This window comes from Musa acuminata, chromosome BXJ1-2, assembly GCF_036884655.1.
Source record: "Musa acuminata AAA Group cultivar baxijiao chromosome BXJ1-2, Cavendish_Baxijiao_AAA, whole genome shotgun sequence".
Lineage (NCBI taxonomy): Eukaryota > Viridiplantae > Streptophyta > Magnoliopsida > Zingiberales > Musaceae > Musa > Musa acuminata.
The window spans coordinates 1,913,415-1,935,283 of record NC_088328.1 but is presented as its reverse complement, the minus strand read 5'-3'; positions in this window follow the sequence as shown (position 1 = coordinate 1,935,283).

Here is a 21,869-nt window from a genome sequence, read left to right as displayed (position 1 = left end):
TGATTAGGTAATCGAAATCTCTCTAATTTACTTCGAAATTATATGATGCTTTTCATGATGCATTTTTTTTTAGTTTAGGATTAATTTTTTCTAAAAATTTCATGTTTAAAATTGAAAATGCAAAAATTATGATCATGCTAGTAATTTTGAAAATGATAATAAAAATTACATGTTTTATGTTAATGAAATAAAATGATAGATTTAAATCTAATAATGATCCTATGAATGTTTTTTAAGAAGTAATAATGTGTATCATGTTGATTTCCATTATTATTTCTCGATTTTGATTAAATGAAATCATGTTTGATTTGAAGTAATGCATAATGATGTAACGAAAATATTAAATGTTTTGATACCATGATTGATGACTTTATGCATAAGATTTTAAAGTTATACATGATGATTTTTGTGATTTATTGGTCTTGATGGTTTTTATGAAAAAATTCACTTTTCAATCCTAAAAGTTGATGCATGTTTTTATTTGCAATAAAAAGATAAACGCATACTCGTATGAAACCAATAACTTAAGATTGAATATCTCTATCTTATTGATTTTTCGATAAAAGATTAATGAATCCATGTATATTATGCTTTTGTAAATCTCTTAGACTATGAAAATGATTTAATGAATTTGAATGAGTTTTATCGAAATCATAATCTCTCATGAAATCTTTTATATGAATCAAGATTTTTCATAATCTCCTAAGAATTCTTTACGTTATTTATTTAAGAGGAGATTTGTTAAAATAAATCACGGTTTCTCTTGATTTTTTAGAATTATAATATTTATGATTCATAATGAATTAAGAGATTATATACGAATCAAGATCGTTTATGTGTTCTCTCATGACATCTCTTAAGGTTTATGACTTGAATTTTATTTTGTAAAAATCTTTGAATTTATGAAGTATATCTCATCACCAAGTTCTTTTTTATATTCTTCATGTGATGATATGAATGCATGAAACACTCATGATATTATTTTGATACATACAATGATGAAATATTCATGATAAAAAATTTTGATAATCACGACTTGATTTTTCATCTTTATTACCTTACCTTTGTCATAATTTGAAAATTGATGTAAATGGTCTTCCCTTCTTTTTGACAATGACAAAGGGGGAGCAAAACTTGCTATAAAGCAAATTTACTAGCTTGCACAATTCGAATAGAGGCAAACTTGCTAGTTGCTAATCTCTAAAAGGAAGCAAGAAGTGCTATCTTGCAAATCTCAAGAGAAGCAATGTTTGCCAAGTTACACATTTCAAACAGAGGAAAAATAGTCCATCTTGCACATCTTAAAAGATGTAAAATTTTGCTAACTTTTTTATGTGTAAAATTTGATAGCTTGCATACTATAAATTTGCATACCAAAAGTGCTATCTTGCCTACCTCAAGATACAAAACATGCTAACCTGCACTTTGCAATGGAAGCAAAATTGCTAGCTCAAACATTGCAAAGGAAGAAAAAAATTGCTAGCTTGCAACTTGCATATTTCAAGAAGCAAGTATTGTGTTAGGACTCTAGCTATGAGAGTCCTAATTGAGAGGGACATTCATGTAAAACTATTAGGACTTTAGCTAGGAGAGTCCTAATTGAGAGGGACATTCTGTTAGGACTCTAGTTAGGAGAGTCCTAATTGAGAGGGACATTCATGTAGGAGGTTTTTTCTTAGAGAAGAATTAGGAGTTGTAAGGGAATAGGAGTCTTGAGTATGAGTCCTATTAGGAGTTGGTTAGAAGTAAGAGTCTTAAGTAGGAGTCCTATTAGGAGTTAGGGTTTAGAAGCCCTATAAATAGCCATGTATTCCTCCTCTTTTCTCAAGCAATAGATGAATATTTTCTGCAGCCTTTGAGCAGCAACTTGGAGGGAGGAACCCCTATAGTGTTCCAAGGAGGCCGATCCCCTAAAGAGATCAACCCCAAGTTTAGAATCTGCAAGGGTTCTAACACCTGGTATCAGAGCAGCATTCTTAGCGTCTCGCTGCCCTTCCACAGCCATCCATCAACCCTCCACAACCGTCCAAAGCAATTCCCACAATTGCTTAAAAGATCATCGCCGAATTTCGCCATCATCTCCACCACCACGGATCATCCTTTGATCTCCCTGTGAATTGCAACAGGTTCTGGTTTTCTACCTTACTGCTGCTGCAATTTAGTTATCTTTATTTGAAAATCCCAAAAAAATTATTCCTATATTGCTGCATAAACTTTTCGTCATAAAGTTTTCATCTCTACGACGAAAGATACATTGCAGAATTCCAACCGTATAGCACTGTCTGTTTGATCTTGCTACTATGTTTTTTCTATCCAAATCTCCACGAAATTTTATGACATCTTTGACACTTCCTAACAGCAGATTTCCCTTTGGTTTTGTCAAAAAATTCTCAAATTAACCATTGATATTTTACATCTAATCTGCTATACTTGAAAATCTGCACCGTAAAATTTCAGCCGCATAGCACTGATTGTTTGATCTTGATACTACGTTGTTTCTATCCAAATCTCTACGAAATTTTTATGATAGCTTTGACACTTCCTAATAGTGGATTTCCCTTTGGTTTTATCAAAAAATTCTCAATATAAACTTCTGATCTTTTACGTCCATTCTGCTATACTTAAAAATCTATGCTACAGAAAATTTCAGCCGCATATTGTTGCCTTAACCCATCTATTTGCAATCTTTTTTGAATGAAATTTCTTATACACTTTATAGATCATCTTGGCTTCCATCTAAGAATGATCTATTGAGGAATTCATCTCTAAAACCGATTTTTGTGTTGCTATAAATTTTCATCGTAAACTGCTAAAATTTTTCGACGAGAATTCTGCTATCGCAACTTGCACCAATTTCCTTGCTATTATACTGCTGAAATTTTCTTGATTAAATTAGTCATCCTTGCTGTCATATAAACTGTGATTTTGCTATCAATTCCCTCCTCAATTCTCTCAAGTTTTTGGTGGATATTACGTCGAGAAACCGCTGTTTCTTCGACGACAATTCTGCTTTTACAAGACAGCACATACTTGCTGCAACTTCCACTGATTTCTCTCAAACCTTTGCTGCCATCTACCACAGATCCAAAACTTTCATCCACATCCCTAAAACTCCACCAAACCACACCCTCAAACTGCACCCAAAACAGCCACAAAACAAGCCTAAATCGTAGCCTACATCCATCGATCCACCAACCCTTTCGACCATCACTTCTCTCAACCTATACATGCCTTTAACCTGACAACAAAAGAGAGATCTTAACATCATAGATTTGAAGGCATATACTATGGCATCTAAGGAGGCAATCGATGCTAAATTCGAAGCCTTGGAGGCACGAATGAAGGATAAGATTCGGACGCTCTTTACCGAACTTAGATTGGGCCGACTACTAAGCCCGAAAAAATCATATCACGGAGAGAGCTTGGACCAATCGCACCAGGCCCGAAGAGATGAGTTCCAAGGGAGGGGAGGCTCTATGATTGATCCCAACTATCCACGCATAAGGGTGGACTTCCCTAGATGGGAAGAAGGAGACCCGATTGGTTGGATCTTGCACGCGGAGCGATATTTTCGGTACCACAAAACCGCGGATGCATCTATGGTGAAAATTACAGCTATACATCTTGAAGGGGGTGTTATACAGTGGTTTGACTAGTTTGAACATACTTATGGAGTCCTTTCATGACAACAATTCAAAGAAGGACTGCTGATCCGCTTCAGACCAATCGATTACGAGAATATTGACGGACAACTAGCAAAGATCCGACAAACCTCCACCATTCAGGAGTACCAAACCAGGTTTGAAAGGTTATCTAATCAAACTCTTGATTGGTCTCAAAAACAGCTATTGAGGACCTTTATTGAGGGCTTGAAGCCGGAGATCCGAGGAGAAGTTAAAGCGCGACAACCGTACACGCTTATGGCAGCCATCTCTTTCGCACGACATCAAGAGGAGCAATTGAACCATGAAGCTCGAAGGACTAGGGTCACTCCTCAACCAGTAATATTGAAGCCCTTAGCCCCCCCTACTGTTGACCGAGTCCCTGTACCAAAAAGGTTGACAAGAGAAGAGCTTCAGGAGCGATCTGCGAAGGGGTTATGTTGGCATTGCGACGAGCCGTGGAGCCATGAGCATCGCTGTAGTAAAGGGAGACTTTTTATCATTGAACCAGTAGAAGAAGAGGTCATTGAACATCCAGAAGAGAGCATGGAACATAAAGAAGAAGATGCAGAAGAAGAGCCACAACCGACCGAAGTTACGGTACATGCACTAGCCGGCTACTCAAACCCGCAAATGATGAAAGTTGGAGGCCTTCTCAAACAACAACTGATCACTGTTTTCATCGACACGGGCAGCACTAATAATATCCTAAACAGTAAGATTGCTATCCGAATGGCATTACCTATCGAGAATCGTTGCAGGTTTGATGTTAAGGTCACCGACAGACGGATTTTGAAGTGTGATCGTAGGCGCCCGCAGGAGAAACTATTGCCGCAGGACCAAGAGATAATTGCAGATTTCTTCCTTCTCCCTCTTGATGATCATGAGGCCATGATCAGAATTAAATGGTTGACAACATTATGTGATTTTTCTTGGAATTTTATGAAACTAATTATGAAATTTTACAGTAAGGAGAAACAGGTGATACTGCACGGGAAACGTGGGGGCGACGTAACGATGATTTGCACACAACAAATAAAGAAGGTTTTGCATAAAGCATGCAGTGGCTTTTTGGTACAACTTGAGTAGCAAACTAAGGGAGAGCCAACAAAATTGGAAGATCCAAATCTACTTCCTTTGCTTGCTGAATTTTCAGATATATTTGACGAACTACGCAACCTACCTCTTACCCGTCAGCATGATCATTGTATAACAATTCTTCCAGGCCAAACTCCAGCAAATGCTCAGCCATATCAGTATCCACATCTCCAGAAGGATGAAATAGAAAGGATTGTAAAAGAGATGCTCAAAACAGGAGTTATTCAGCCATGTTGTAGCCCCTACTCTTCACCGGTGCTCCTCATACAAAAGAAGGATGGAATATGGCGATTATGTGTTGATTACCGAACTCTCAATGGCATAACCATCAAGGATAAATACCCTATTCCAGTAGTAGATGAGTTGCAAGATGAAAGGGAGCACAAATCTTCACAAAGCTGGACCTTCGATCCGGGTATCATCAAATACGAGTATGCGAAGAAGACATACCGAAAACCACCTTTTGAACACACAATAACCACTATGAATTTTTGCTTTCTTCAAAAGAAGGTGGAATATCTTGGGCATATCATATCAGAGGAAGGTGTGGCAGTAGACCCCTTCAAAATTGGAGCAATGCAAAATTGGCTGACCCCGAGGAACATAAAATTGCTACATGGCTTTCTGGGTTTAACAGGCTACTACTGTAAGTTCGTGAAAAACTATGGAGAGATCAGTGCACCACTTACTTCCTTTCTGAAAAAAGATGCCTTCCAATGGTCGGACAGAGCCTCCGTTGCCTTTGACAAACTTAAGGCAGCCATGACGACGACGCCGGTGCTAACACTACCAGATTTCAACCGACCCTTCATTATTGAGGCCGACTCATCTGGAGTCAGAATTGGAGCAATTCTCATGCAAGATGGTCGACCACTCGCATACACTAGCAAGGCATTATCTCCCTCCCATCAAAATAAGTCAACATATGATAAGGAGATGCTCGCCATTGTGCGCGCAGCAACGAGGTGGAGACCCTACTTGATTGGTCAATGATTTCAAATTAAAACCGACCATAAAAGCCTCAAGTACTTTTTGGAGCGAAAGATATCATCCCCTGAGCAGCAAAACTGGGTAACAAAACTTCTTGGATTTTATTATGAAATAACTTACAAAAAGGGGAAAGAGAATGTTCTTGTAGATGCGCTTTCGCAGCTACCCGAGCAAGCTGAAGTTTTGGCCATTTCACTTCCGACCAGCGACTTCCTTGAGGATATTAAGATGGAATGGCAAGAAGATTCAGAGACTAGTAAGATTATAAAAAAATTGGAGGAAGCACCAAGCTCCGTAGCTCATTACAATTGGGACTCAAAAGAATTACACTATAAGAGTACTAAATTGAAAAGGAGTATGACATATCACTCACAAACCGACGGCCAGACAGAAGTTGTAAATAGGTGCTTGGAGATAGCCCAAAGCCACCCACTAAATATGACTACCCAAGGAGGACTTCAAACTCAGCCAAGTGCCATTATTGATCGACGGATTATGACTCGACGACGACGATCCACTACTGAATTGCTAATACAGTGGGCAAACCTACTAACAGAAGATGCCACTTTGGAGAACTATGATGACTTGAAGATCAAATTCCCAAAATTCATGAATCGTCAGCCTCGAGGACAAGGCTGATTTGAAGAGGGCGGGTTTGTTAGGACTCTAGCTAGGAGAGTCCTAATTGAGAGGGACATTCATGTAAAACTGTTAGGACTTTAGCTAGGAGAGTCCTAATTGAGAGGGACATTCAGTTAGGACTCTAGTTAGGAGAGTCCTAATTGAGAGGGACATTCATGTAGGAGGTTTTTTCTTAGAGAAGAATTAGGAGTTGTAAGGGAATAGGAGTCTTGAGTAGGAGTCCTATTAGGAGTTGGTTAGAAGTAAGAGTCTTAAGTAGGAGTCCTATTAGGAGTTAGGGTTTAGAAGCCCTATAAATAGCCATGTATTCCTCCTCTTTTCTCAAGCAATAGATGAATATTTTCTGCAGCCTTTGAGCAGCAACTTGGAGGGAGGAACCCCTATAGCGTTCCAAGGAGGCCGATCCCCTAAAGAGATCAACCCCAAGTTTAGAATCTGCAAGAGTTCTAACATATTGCTTTCTTGAACATTTCAAAACTGCTAGCTTACATGTTCTAAAATATTTTAAAATTTGCTAGCTTGTATGTTGTAGAAATTTCTATCTTACTACCTTGTATATTTATGATGATAGCAAAATTGCATGATGGTAGAACTTGAAAATTTATTATGCACCGATTTGAAACTGTTATGTCAAACACCTAGAAAGTGGAACTTCTCCTTTTTGTTGATGACAAAGGGGGAGAAGTATGTTGATGTCATGCATGATTTGATCATGACATATTGCTTGGATTTTTGAATCCAAGAGTTTCTATCAATAAGGCATATTGATAGGGGGAGTTTGTTTAAACTCCAAGAGTTAAGGATAACTCCATCGTCGTTGGTAGTCATCATAAAAAAGGAGGAGATTGTTGAATCTCGAATTTTGATGATGAAACCAATCGATAAGTGTTTATATTTTAATCTGTATTTTGAGTGATGAAAGATGCTTTGATCAAGATGAGACAATTAAAGCAAGAAGAATCATGTTGTGCTAGAGGAAAATATGCCAGAAGATTGGACGTCGGACCGGTGGATCGGTCGATGTATCGACATATCGACAGAAGGCTTCGGGCCGTGGATTCGGGCATCAGGCCAAGAAGAGCGGATATTGCACCAAGGATATCGGAGTTGTAGAGTCAACTGGCCGATTGGGCAATAGGCCGCAAGAGAGGACGATGCGCCGAAGAATCAGACGAAGCGTCGAGAGACCAATGACATGCCAGACAACTTGATTAATGCTTAGTATTAATTGTCTAGATTGAAGTATGCTTTACATGTGCAGGATTAACTACGATAGCAAGGCATGAAGCAAAATGAAGTCCTGGAGTCAAGGACGTGATTTCGTTGGGAGCTCAAGAGTTCATCGGAAGTCCGGACGTTCGTCAGAAGTTCTAGTGGAACCAACCGAGAAGTCTCGGAGCTTGCCAGAGAAGCTCATCGAAACTTGCCAAGAAGATCGTTGTAAAGTCCAGGAGCTTGTCGGGAGTTCGTCGGAACATTACCGAGAGATCGTCGGAAGTTCATTGGAAGCTCGCCGGAAGAATAGACTTATGGACTTATTTAGCTCAGATTATGTCTTAGGAATCATAGTTAGCATGTAATTGGGCTTGGATTTGGACCAACCCAATTAAGGGCTAGCTAGGCCCATGTAAGAATCGTGTTAGGCACAATAAGAAGCCCAAACAATGCCCCAAGAAGTCTCACCGTCGTGGCATAGTCTTCAAGACTGTGTCAGGCGGTGGTATCGCTAGTCTGGGTGGTTGTACTGCCCCTGGCAGGGTGCTAGGTAGTGGTACCGCCAGTTTGGGCGGTGGTACCACCCAGCACTACCCCCAAGCGGTGGTACTACCCAGGGTAGTGTCAATCAGACTGACACTAGGCGGTGGTACCGCCCGTGCCTGGAGAACCCAGGATGGGAAAGTTTTAGGCTCCAAGTTTGAATTAACTTGAAGCCTATAAATGCCCCTCTCATCCCTGGTTAAAGAACACAAGCACAGAGTATTCAAAAGTGAGAAAACATTGCTGTAATCTCTTTAGAAATTCCCTCTTCCACTCTAAGTTTAGAATTCTGTAAGAGGAGTGTGAGTGCTTGTAAGTGTTGTCTCCTAAACCTGTGAAAAGGAGAAGAGGGGTGTAAAAGGTGATTGGCCTTCGCCTATTAAAGGAAGGCCTCTAGTGGATGCCGATGACCTCGTCGGAGGAGGAAGCCGAAAGTGGATGTAGGTCATATTGACCGAACCACTCTAAAACTCTGGTTTGCATTTACTTCCTGCCATTTACATACTGCAAACCTCTTTAATAGCTTACTGCCTTCAATATGTTTACGTATGCTTTCAAAGTATTACCTTTACGAAATAGTTTTTCGTCAGAAATGGTTTTTATCGTACAAAGTTGTTTAAACCAATGTTATTTTACCGCTGCACTAATTCACCCCCCCTCTTAGTGCCGACCCTTATCCTAACATGTGCCAAATATTAAAAGTCGTTTCATAAATTGAAACACGAATGAACTCGTTTTTATTTAGTGAACAAAATAAGGCATTCATAGCCTTGGCATTTATTGTGAAAGTCTTCTTCTCCAACTCATTCCAATCGTTCATTAGAAGAGAAGACTTTCGAAAATCATTTTTAACAACGTTCCAAAGCACAAAATCCATAGAAATAAGGAAGATCCTCATTCGAGTCTTCTAATAGGTGTAATCCATCCTATTGAACATGGGTGGATGTATAATTGAGTGACCCTCTTGGTTTCTGGCAAATGCCATCTCTCTTAGGTTGTAATCCAATTGAGAGTGAACCTTGCTCTGATACCAATTGTTAGGATCAAGAGCACACTAAGAGGGTGGGGTGAATTAGTGCAGCGGAAAACTTTCACGATTTCAAATACCTTATTTCGATTAAAGCCAATTCAACTCAATTCGTTTCAGAAGGAATTTGAGCTTGAAGTCTAAAGTGAAAATATAAGAGAAGACTAAGGTGATTTGCAGTAGTGTAAATCATAAAAATATAGATTTCGTAAAGTCTTCGTCGAAAGCCGATCTCGGAAGATTTTTGACGTCAAAGCAAATGTAGACGTATTTAAAGCAGAGTAAGGAGGAGAGGCAGTTTGTTATAAAGGAAAGATGCTCAAAATAAATGCAAACCGAGATTTTAGAGTGGTTCGGTCAACGTGACCTACATCCACTATCGGCTTCCTCCTCCAACGAGGTCACCGGCGTCCACTAGAGGCCTTCCTTCAATAGGCGAAGGCCAACCACCCTTTTACAATTTTCTCCTTTTGATGGGCTTAGGAGACAACCCTTACAAGTTTCACTCCTCTCTTGAATGATCTCAACAATTAGAAGAAAGGAGGAGGACTACTCTAGCTTTTACAACACTTTAAGGCATCAAAGACTCAAGATTAAAGCAAGTTTTTCATTGCCCTTTCATACAGGAAAGGGTGGGGTATTTATAGACCCCAATGAGTTCAAAAATAGAGCCTAAAATTGCTCATTCCCAGATTTCTGAGGTCCTGGCGGTACCACCGCCATTACTGGGTGGTTCTACCGTATGTCATCGGACATTGAGCGGTACTATCGCTCAGTTTGGGTGGTACTATCGCCTGACAATGCTTGAAGACCGAGCACAGGCGGTACCACCGCTAGCAGCAATAACTGTCAGTGGTACCACTGCCTGACAGGGGCGGTACTATCGCCCAGAATCCCTGGGAGACTGAGTCTCCTGGGTGGTGCCACCATCGGCCAAGAATTATGGGTCCGAATGGGCTATTTCATTCGGCCCAATTTGGGTCTATTAAGGGCCCAATTGGCCCCTAATTAAGTTAGTGGGATTACCTCTTAACCCTAACTTAATCTATACTCTAACTATGACAATTACAATATGATTACTGCAATTCTGTGTTCTAGTGCGTCAATCGCTTTTTCCGATGAGCTTCCAGCGTATTTTTGGCGAACATCCGACAAACCCTCGGCGATGCTCCGACGGACTCCCGGCAAGCTCCTGGACTTCACGATGATCTTCTTGGCGAGTTCCGACAAGCTTCTATGGCAAGCTCTTGGACTTCTCGGCTGGTTCCCGTGGAACTTCCGACGAACTTCCAACGAACGTCCCGACTTCCGACGAACTCTCGTACTCCCAACGTGATCTTGATCTTGACTTTGGCACAACACCTGCTGCATGTCTTACTGCCATCGTAGTTAATCCTGCACACTTTTCTCAATATATAGATTAGATCAACAAATGATAATTAACTTCATCATCAAAATCGGAGATTCAATAGTATCGTCAAAGGCAAGGTGTTGACTATGACGAAATCTTCTCTCCTGTAGCCATGCTAAAATCCATTCGAATTCTTTTTGCTATTGCAACACACTATAATTATGAAATCTGACAGATGGACGTGAAAATCTCATTCCTTAATGGTAACCTTGAGGAGGAGGTGTATATGATACAACCTAAGGGATTCGTATCCAAGGATTACCAAGATAAGGTGTGCAGATTTCTTAGATCCATATATGGACTAAAGCAAGCTTCCCAAAGTTAGAACATAAGATTTGAAAAGGCAATCAGATCTTATGACTTCGTTAAGAATGAAGATGAGCCTTGTGTGTACAAGAAGGTAAGCGGGAGCGCTATCGCCTTCTTGGAATTATATGTGGATGACATCCTGATCATTGGGAATGATGTAGGAATGCTGTCCACAGTAAAGACTCAGTTATCTAGACACTTCTCCATGAAGGACTTATAGGAAGCATCCTATAACTTGGGGATTCGGAACTATAGAGATAGATCAAAGAGGATGCTTGGCTTGTCCTAGTCTAGGTACATAAACACCATTGTCAAAAGGTTTGGCATGAAAAATTTCAAGAGATGTCTCATACCGATAAGACATGGGATATCACTTTCTAGGAGTATGTCCCTAAAGACTCCTGAAGAAAGGACGAACATGGATAAGATACCCTATGCCTTAGCGATAGGGTCTATCATGTATGTCATACTATGTACCAGGCCTGATATAGCGCATGCTTTGAGTGTCATGAGTAAGTATCAGGCGGATCTAGACTTGGAATATTGGAAAGCAGGAAAGTGTATCCTTAAGTACTTGAGAAGGACTAAGGATCTTTTACTAGTATATAGAGGTAGTAGCCTTAGGGTTGAAAGTTACATGGACTTGAGTTTCCAATCTAATGTCGATGATAGTAAGTCAAATTCGAGGTATGTGTACACCTTGAATGGAGGAGCAGTATGTTGGAAGAGTTCCAAGCAAGATACTACTGCTGACTCGACTACAAAGGCGGAGTACATTACTGCAGTAGAGGCAACAAAGGAGGGAGCTTAGATGAAGAAGTTCATCACAGATCTGGGAGTCATGCTGGGTAGCGAGTAGCCGATTCTCTTATATTACGATAACAACGAGGAGATTACTTAAGCAAGAGAACCTAGGTCTCATCAGAAGTGTTCTGAGGAGGTTCCAGCTTATTAGAGAGATCATGACCCAAGGAAATATAGTAGTGAAAAGAGTTTCATCCGAAGATAACATTGTAGATCCACTAATAAAGTTGTTGTCTTAAATTATCTTTGAGTGTCACAGGGGTCTGATGGGGATCAAACACATAGGTGATTGGCTTTAGGTCAACTAGGAGATTGCTAGTCATAGGTGCCCTGCAAGCCAATCATATGAGTGATGGCATGTGTGACTTAACACATAGTCTTTTTGCTTATTATTATTATTTGATATTTTATCACTTTATATTGCTTGTTATATATATATATATATATATATATATATATATATATATATATATATATATATATATATATATATTGTGATGTCCATGAATCTATGCAATGGGAATCGGATCGTGACAAGATCACGATAATGAGATTGATTTCCCTTTAAACACAGATCCTAAATAGTCCCGGCCATATATTACTCGAGAAGGACATCGAGATAACCGGACAGATTGGTATGCTGTATACCTATCCATATGATGGATGCAACTGGTCTAATATCTACTCGTGTGAGGACACTAGAGATACAGTACAGGTGCTCATTGGAGAGTGAGTTTACTGATTGATCTGCTTACAAAATGCTGGATGGTTATTGATGCCTTATTGTCAGACAGTGATTCCATCGTCCCAATGGTGTATCTAGTCCTTAGACTTGAGATACCAAGGATGTCCTATATGAGTCATGTACTCTTTGATACCAGACTTATAGGTTTAGAAGTTCCAAATCTAGTACAACCAGTTATTGGGAGTGGCAGCCAATCTTACGAGGGCTATTGAGTGTCGATAGAGGATCATCCACTCTTAGTATCATGAGAGGAATATCTCGTATATTTTTGCTCAGAAAAATCCCTGGCCAGGGTCATTTGGATTGAGAGAGAAAGAGTTCTCCAAGAGAATCCGATTAAAGCGAGACTCGAGTAGAACCCGTAAGGGTCTGACAGCACCATGCCCGATATACGGTCTCTGGGATATTAGATAGATGAGGGACTATAAGTACATGGTAACTGAGGACAAACATATCTAATGGATTGGATTCAACTGTATTGTCAGGGAACTATAGCGTAGTGGCCTAGTACGTCCGTAGTCGATGAGTCCAATAAATTATTATGGAGATAATAATTCACCGAGTCAGAAGGAGTTTTAACAAGTATGACTCACGACCAACACGATATTGGGCCTAGAGGGTCACACACATATGGTAAGCATTGCGATGAGTAGAGGTTCGAATATGAGATATCTTATGGAGCCCTATCTTATTGGATATCCAATAAGCCCTTAAACTATTGGATCCCATGGATGAGATCCAATAAGAGCCAATGAGAGATTATTGGATAGAGATCCAGTAATCTAAGAGGCTTGGGTAGTTGGATAGAGATCTAATACCCAATAAGATTGGATCTATTAGGGTTATATTGATAGGGGACCTCTATAAATAGGAGGGAACCAATGGTTCATAGGCTAGAGTCTTTTTGGGTTGCCTCTCCTATTCTCCTCTCCTTCTCCTCCTCAGATAGTAGGCTTTGAGTTTTGATGTGCATCGTCATAACTCTGCTATATCGATCACCGGTATAGAAGAGGACGCTTGACCTCCTTCACCCTCTCCTAAAGATCTATAGGGATTTAATGATATACGATCTCCCTATGTAACAGAAACGTTCATATATGTAGTTTTAAGTTTCATGGTTTTTGTGCATTAATCTTCACACGACGACGAATATATCTTTGGGAAATTGGGGATTTTGTTTATAATGATCTTCCACTACATTTGTGATGTCGCCTCTCAGATTTCCCTACACATGCCCTGTGATCATCCATCTCGTCCTCGTCGGTTCTGTTGGCATCTCGGTGCATCTCCATTCATCGCGATCGTCCGTCTCGATCTCATGGGTCCCGCTATCACCTCCACTCTCTCATTATGCCTTATCATGTAATTACAACTTAATAATATGTATGCATGCCCAACAATGAATGAGAAAAATATAGGCTCGTATGCCCCAATAATAATAATAATCACATCACATGTACACATACATCACATGGTCCATGATCATCCGTCCATATCATACATCACATATACACATCATCCTCATGTAGGACTACTAGATAATAATAATAAATTAAATTTTTTAATTAACTAATTTTTTTTTTAAATTAGGGACATGTAGAAAATTTTTTGAATTATGAAGGATATTTTGGTAATTTAGATAGAAAGGATAGAACTCAAAATTTTTAAAATTCTGAGGTGCAAAACTATCCTATTGCCCAAAACCCTAACCTTGCCCTTTGCTGCACTATAGTTGCCGCCACCCTACCGGCAACGGCCACTACAGGGGCGCGAGGGCACCGCCTCTACTCGTAGGCGAGCCACGGGTGGTGTGCTTGAGGGTGGCACCACCCTTGCGAGCATCGCTGCCCCTACGGGTGGTTCTGCCCGCAGGAGCCTATGCCCATATGTACAGCTCCCGTAAGCGCCGCCCATACGTGCAGTTGCCCCTATGGGCACCGCTGCAAGCGACGACCGCCCCTGCAAGCCACTTGCTTGTGAGCAAGCACCGCTACGGGCATTGTGCCCATAGGAAGTGCCCAAGGGTGCCGTCGCTTACGCTACAAGCGTAGTGCTTACGCATAGCTAGCTTTGCCTACGGCCACCGCTACAGGCAGCCTGCCTACACATAAATGGCAGCAAGGCTACCATCTTCGAGGGTAGCAACAATGCCTTTCTCGCTTTTGCGTCAACGATTTTGACGTTAATAACTTTTCTAAAACACAACACACAAAGTTCAAAACTAATCTTTCGCATGAATAACCTAGCTCTGATACCATTATAGGAAAATCTAAGGGCAACATCACATATATAGTGGAAGAACCTAAAATAAAACCTAAATTTTTCAAAAATGTGTTTGTTGTCATGCGAAGATTGGTGCGCAAAAACCCATGAAACTTAAATCCACGTGTGAGATAGATTATTTTACCTAGGGAGATCGTACATCCTTGAATCCCTATAGATCTGTAGGAGATGATAAAGGAGGTCAAGCATCCTCTTCTCTAGTAGTAATCCACACAGTAGGGCTGCGATGATGCTCCTCAAATCTCCATGCTTGCTATTCGAGAAGGAGAAGGGGAGCGGAGAATAAGTGGCAATTAGGAAGACCGGGTCTTTAGTTCTCTCATATTTATAGAGGCCCCTAGTTAACCCTAATGGATCCTGTCCTATTGGGTACTAGATAGCCATCCAATTACCCAAGCCTCTTAGATTAGTGGTGTTAGGAATGAGTCGACACTAAGAGGGGAGGGGGGTGAATTAGTGCAGCAGTAAAAACTACGTCGGTTTTAAAAAATATTCGTACGATAAAAATCGATCTTGGACAAAGCCCATATAGGAAATACTTAGCTTTGAAAGTATATTCGTAAGTGTAGTGAAAGTAAAGCAAGTAAGCAGTTTGCAGTGAAGGTAAATAGCAAAACATAAATGCAAACCGTTTTATAGTGGTTTGGTCATCGGGACCTACACCCACTCCACTGATTCCTCTTCCGTCGAGGCCACCGGCATCTACTAACGATCTTTTTTCAATGGACAAAGATCAACTACCCTTTTACAATCCTCTTCTCCTTTTCACAAGTTTATGAGATAGCATTTACACTTGCTTCACTCCTCTCTAAAACTATACTAACACTTAGATCTTTTAGAGGAGTTCTCACGAGATTACAACATAGTTTTTCTACTTTTTTTCACTCAATTCTTGTGTTTGTTAACCAGGGATGCGAGGGGTATTTAAAGGCCTCAAGTGGATTTAAACTTGAAGCCTAAAAATATCTCATCCTTGGTTTTCGGGGTACTAGCGGTACCATCGCTTATGCTGGCGGTACCACCGCTAGTGCTTTCTGACACTAGGTGGTACCACCGCCCAATCTGGCAGTACCACCACTTGGAAGACTGTGTTTGGGTGGTACCATCACATGACACTAACATTGGATGGTACCACCACCCAGTCTGGCAGTACCATCACTTGACATAGTCTCGAAGACTATGCCACCGACGATGTCACTTGTTGGGTCACTGTTTGGGCCTTTTTACTTGGCCCAACATAGTCCATACATGGGCCCAACTAGCCCCTAATTGGGTTGGCCTAATTTCAATCCTAATTATGTGCTAACTATAAAATTTAAGGCATACACTAAGTAAATCCGGTCCAGTTAGTCTATGTTTCTTCCGGCAAGCTTCCAGCGATCTTTCGGCGAACTTCCGATGATCTCTCGGCAATGTTCCAGTGGACTCCCAGCAAGCTCTTGGACTTCATGACGATCTTCTTGGTGAGTTTCGACGAGCTTCTCTAGCAAGCTCTCAGACTTCTCAGTCAATTCCGATAAAACTTTCGACGAACGTTCGGACTTCCGACGAACGTTCGGACTTCCGACGAACTCTCGAACTCCTAGCAAAATCTTGTTCTTGACTCTAGGACTTCATTTTGCTTTATGCCTTACTATCATAGTTAATCCTACACACTTAAAACCTACTTCAATCTAGATAATTTTTATAAGGCTTAAATCAAATGTTGTCTGATATGTCATTAGTTCATCGACGCTTTATCCGATTCTTCGGCGCATCATCCTCTCTTGCGGCCTATTGCCCAATCGGTCAGTTGACCTCTGCAACCCCGATTTCTTTGACATAATTTTCACTCTTCTTGGCCCGATGCCCGAACCCATGGCTCGAAGCCTTCTGTTGATACGTCGACCGATCCTCTAGCTCAACGTTCAATCTTATAACATGTTCCATTGAGGCCCAATATGATTCTTCCTACCTTAATAGTCTCTCCCTGATCGAAGCTTCATGTGTCACTCAAAACGTAAATCAAATTAACATTATCAATTGGTTTCATCATCAAAATCTGAGATTCAACAATCTCCCCCTTTTTCGATAATGACAACCAATGGAGTTAACTTTAACTCCCCCTATCAATATGTCATATTGATAGAACTCTTGGATTCAAAAATCCAAGCAACATGTCATGATAAAATCATGTATAATATTATACTTCTTCCCCTTTGTCATTAATAAAAATGAGAAGTTCAACTATCAAATGTTTAGACATACAAGTTCAAATCATTGCATAATCTCCAATTTTATCATCATGCAAGTTTTATAATATACAACTAGCAAGTTTGTTCATCACCTTACAACATGCATAATCACCAAATCATCATTAATTTTGAAGATGTGCAATATTGTAAATTTTGCAAGTTTGTATTTTTGCTTCTTAAGATAGGCAAGCTAGCAATCTTCAGTGATATTCAAGATAGCATGTTCCTTTTTCTCTTTTGAGAAGTGCGAGATTTTGCTTCCTTTGCAAAACGTAAGCTAACAAAATTTTACATCATTTTACAACATGAAAGCTACCAATTTGGCAAGTGTTACTTCTCTTTGAAGTATGAAGGTTAACAAGTTTTTGAAAAAAAATGCAAGATAGCAAGCTAGCAAGATAGCAATGTATCATTTTAGAATATGCAAGCTAGCAAATTTTAAGTTTTATAAGTTTGTAAATTTTGTTACATGTGCAAGTTAGGATGTTTGCTTTTCTTTACGATGTTCAAACTAGCAAGTTTTTCACACATGAAAGTTGAAAAAAATTTTGCATCTTGAGCTAGCAATTTTTCTCCCCCTTTGTTATTGTCAAAAAGAAGAGAATAATACAATATTATAATTATTTTTTCCATTACATCAATTTTCAAATCATGACAAAGTTAAAGCATCAATCATTTTTCAATATGTTTGTGCATCATAATAGTTTCAAATTAAAATATGCATAATTTTAAAACCTTACATTTCATTCTTACTTCATGCATGATACCAAAAATAAATCAATCATCACTATATCTCATCATGCATAATATCAAAAATATAAAATCATCAAACATGATACAAACATTTATTTTCAACTCATTCAATTTGTCAAATCAACAAAGTCACTTTCAAGAGATTCAAAATGAAATAAAGAGATTTATCGATCTCTCTAAATGCAAGTGATTTCCTTTCTCCCCTTTGTCATCGTAAATAAGAAAGACATAAATATCAAAATGTGAATTTTTAATGGTGTAATTTATTTTTTTCTTATATCAATGCTCTAAGCATCACATAAATACAAAGGTAATCATATGAAAGTCAAGACATGAAAGATGAAAGATCAATTCATAAATGATTCATCTTGACAAATCTCCCTTTTAGTAAATAACAAAAAGAAATATGAGAAGATTAAAAGTCAATGATCTTCAAAGGTAATCTCATATTATAAATTTCGAGAAATCAAGAGAGAAACCATGATTCATTTGGATAAATCTCAATAAGAAGATAAAAGAACACATAATAAGAGATCTCGATTCATAAACGATTTCAAGTTATAAATCTCGAGAAATCAAGATAATGATTTCGATAAAACCCATTAAATTCAAATCATTTTAATAATCCAAGAGATTCACAAAAGCATAATATACATGGATTCATTAATCTTTTATCAAAAAATCAATAAGATAAAGATGTTTCATTTTAAGTTGTTGGTTTCATACAAGTATGTCTTTGTCTTTTTATGCCAAATAAAAACATGTATCAACATTTAGGATCGAAAAATAAATTTTGTCATAAAAACCATCTATCTTGTTTATAACTGAAAAAATAACTTTCATTACGACAAAGATCAATTAAGCCATGAATCACAAAAATCATCATACATAATTTCAAAATATAAACTTATTAAGCATGATCATTATGCATCACTACTTTGGGCATGACATCAAAACATGCTTTCAAGTTTTCAAGGTATCACATACATAATTTCAAACTATAAACTCATTAAGCATGAGATCAAACCTCTTAACATTTTCATTAAGACATCAAGCATGGTTTCATTGGACATAAAGCATTTTCAATCAAAATCGAAAATCATCAAGATACATATTATTTCTTCTTAAAAACATACATAGGATTAAATATTAGATTTAAATCTAACTTTTTATTCCTTTATCATAAAACATGTGATTGTCATTATCATTTTAAAAATTAGAAAGAAAAAGTAAAGCATGATATTTTATTTATTTATTTATATTTTATATTTTATATACTAATTTAAAAATAATATATGAAATGCATCAAGTAATTTTAAAATAAACTAAGGGGGTTTCGTTTAAATATTTTACCTCATTATCTAGAGTCACCAAAGCGAAATTTGTCTTTTCATTTTCATCGGTTTACTCTTCTTCTTCGGATGTACTCGTTTCATCCAAAGTCACTTTGAGTGCTTTCTTCTTTTTTTGCAACTTCTTTTTAAGTTCATTTTTATTCTTTAATTCTTGTTTAATGAACTTTTTAAGTTTTATAGTGAGAAGTTCAAGTTCATCATCACTTGAGCTTTCGCTCTAGTGGTCTTCATTTGTTCTAAATATAAAATCCTTCTTGTTCTTTGAAAGGTTGTTCTCAAGTTTGTCATATGCCACATTGGTCATTTCGTAGGTCATCAAAGACCTGATAAGTTCTTCGATCAAAAAAGTATTCAAATCCTTAGCCTCTTGAATGGTCGTTACTTTAGAGTCCCACTTTTTAGAAAGAGATCGTAAAACTTTATGAACAAGTTCAAAATTCAAAAAAACATTTGTCAAGTACTTTTAGACTATTAACAACATCCGTAAAATGGGTGTACATGTCTCCAATACTCTCGCTTGGCTTCATTCGAAAAAGTTCAAAATCATGCATCAAAAGATTTATCTTAGAATCTTTTACTCTACTAGTGCCTTTGTGTGTGATTTCAAGAGTGTGCTAAATATCGAAAGTCATTTCACATATAATTCAATTGAATTCACTTTTGTTTAAGGTGCAAAATAGAGCATTCATAGCTCTAGCATTTAAAGAAAAAAATTTCTTCTCCAAATCATTCCGTTCATTTATTGGAGTAGAAGACTTTTAAAATCCATTTTCAATGATATTCTATAAGTTTAAATCCATAAAAAGCAAGAAAACTATCATTCGAGTTTTTCAATAAGTGTAGTCCATTCCATTGAACATATGAGGACGAACGATTGAAAAACCCTCTTGAAATCTGAAAAGAGCCATTTCTCTTGAGTGTTAAACCAAATGAGAAATAACGTGGCTCTGATACCAACTATTAGGAATGAGTCGGCACTAAGAGGGGTGAGGGGTGAATTAGTGTAGCGGTAAAAACTACGTCGGTTTTAGAAAATATTTATACAATAAAAATCGATCTCGGACAAAGCCCATATAGAAAATATTTAACTTTGAAAGCATATTCGTAAGCTTAGTGGAAGTAAATCAAGTAAGAAGTTTGCAGTGAAGGTAAATAGCAAAACAAAAACGTAAACTATTTTATAGTGGTTCGGTCGTTGTGACCTACATCCACTCCACCGATTCCTCTTCCATCGAGGCCACCAACATCTACTAACGATCTTCTTTCAAAGGATGAAGATCAACTACCCTTTTACAACCCTCTTCTCCTTTTTACAGGTTTAGGAGACAACCTTTACACCCCCTTCACTCCTTTCTAAAACTATACTAACACTTAGAGCGTTTAGAGGAGTTCTCACAAGATTCCAATAGAGTTTTTCTATTTTTTTCACTCAATTCTTGTATATGTTAACCAAAGATGAGAGGGATATTTATAGGCCTCAAGTGGATTCAAACATGGAGCCTAAAAATATCTCATCCCCGATTTTCAGGGTACTAGCGATACCACCGCCTATGCTAGCGGTATCATCGCTAGTGCTTTTTGACACTAGGCAGTACCATCGCCTATAAGACTGTGTTTGGGCAGTACCACCACTTAACACTAACACTGGGTGGTACCACCACCCAGTTTGGCGGTACCACCGCCTAACATAGTCTCCGAGACTGTGCCATCGATGGTGCCACCTGTTGGGTCACTGTTTTAGGCCTTTCACTTGGCCCAATACAGTCCATACATGGGCCCAACTAGCCCCTAATTGGGTTGGCCTAAATCCAATCACAATTATGTACTAACTATGAAATTTAAGGCATACACTAAGCAAATACAATCCGGTTAGTCTAGGTTTCTTCTAACGAGCTTCCGGCGATCTTCCGACGAATTTCTGATGATCTCTCGGCAATGTTCCAGCAAACTCCTAGCAAGCTCTTGGACTTCACGATGATCTTCTCAGCGAGTTCCGATGATCTTCTCTAGCAAGCTCCTGGACTTCTTGGTCAATTCCGACAGAACTTCCGATGAACATTCGAACTTCCAACGACTCTCGAACTCCCAATGAAATCTTGTTCTTGAATCCGAGACTTCATTTTTCTTTATGTCTTGCTATCATATTTAATCATGTACACTTAAAACCTACTTCGATCTAGATAATTATTATAAGACTTAAATCAAATGTTGTTCAACATGTCATTGGTTCATCGACGCATCGTCCGATTCTTCGGCGCATCATCCTCTCTTACGGCCTATTGCCCAATCGGCTAATTGACCTCTGCAATCTCGATTTTCTTAGCGTAATTTCCGCTCTTCTTGGCCCGATGACTGAACCTATGGCTCGAAGCCTTCTACCAACACGTCGACTGATCCTCCGGTTCGAGATCCAATCTTCTAACATGTTCCATTCCGGCCCAACATGATTCTTCCTATCTTAATTGTCTCTCCCTGATCGAAGCTTCCTACGTCACTCAAAATGCAAATCAAATAAACATTATCAATTGGTTTTATCATCAAAATCCAAGATTCAACAAGTGGGTCTCTACCTAATAATATCTTATTAGCTCTTATTGGATCTCAAGATCCAATAATTTAGGGGCTTATTGGATATCTAATAAGATATGGGCTCCAACGGATATCTCATATTCGAACCTCTACTCATCGCAATACCTACCATATGTGTGTAACCCTCTAGGCTCAATATCGAGCTAGTTGTGAGTCATACCTATCATAACTCCTTGCTCTGTGAATTATTATCTCCATAATAATTCACT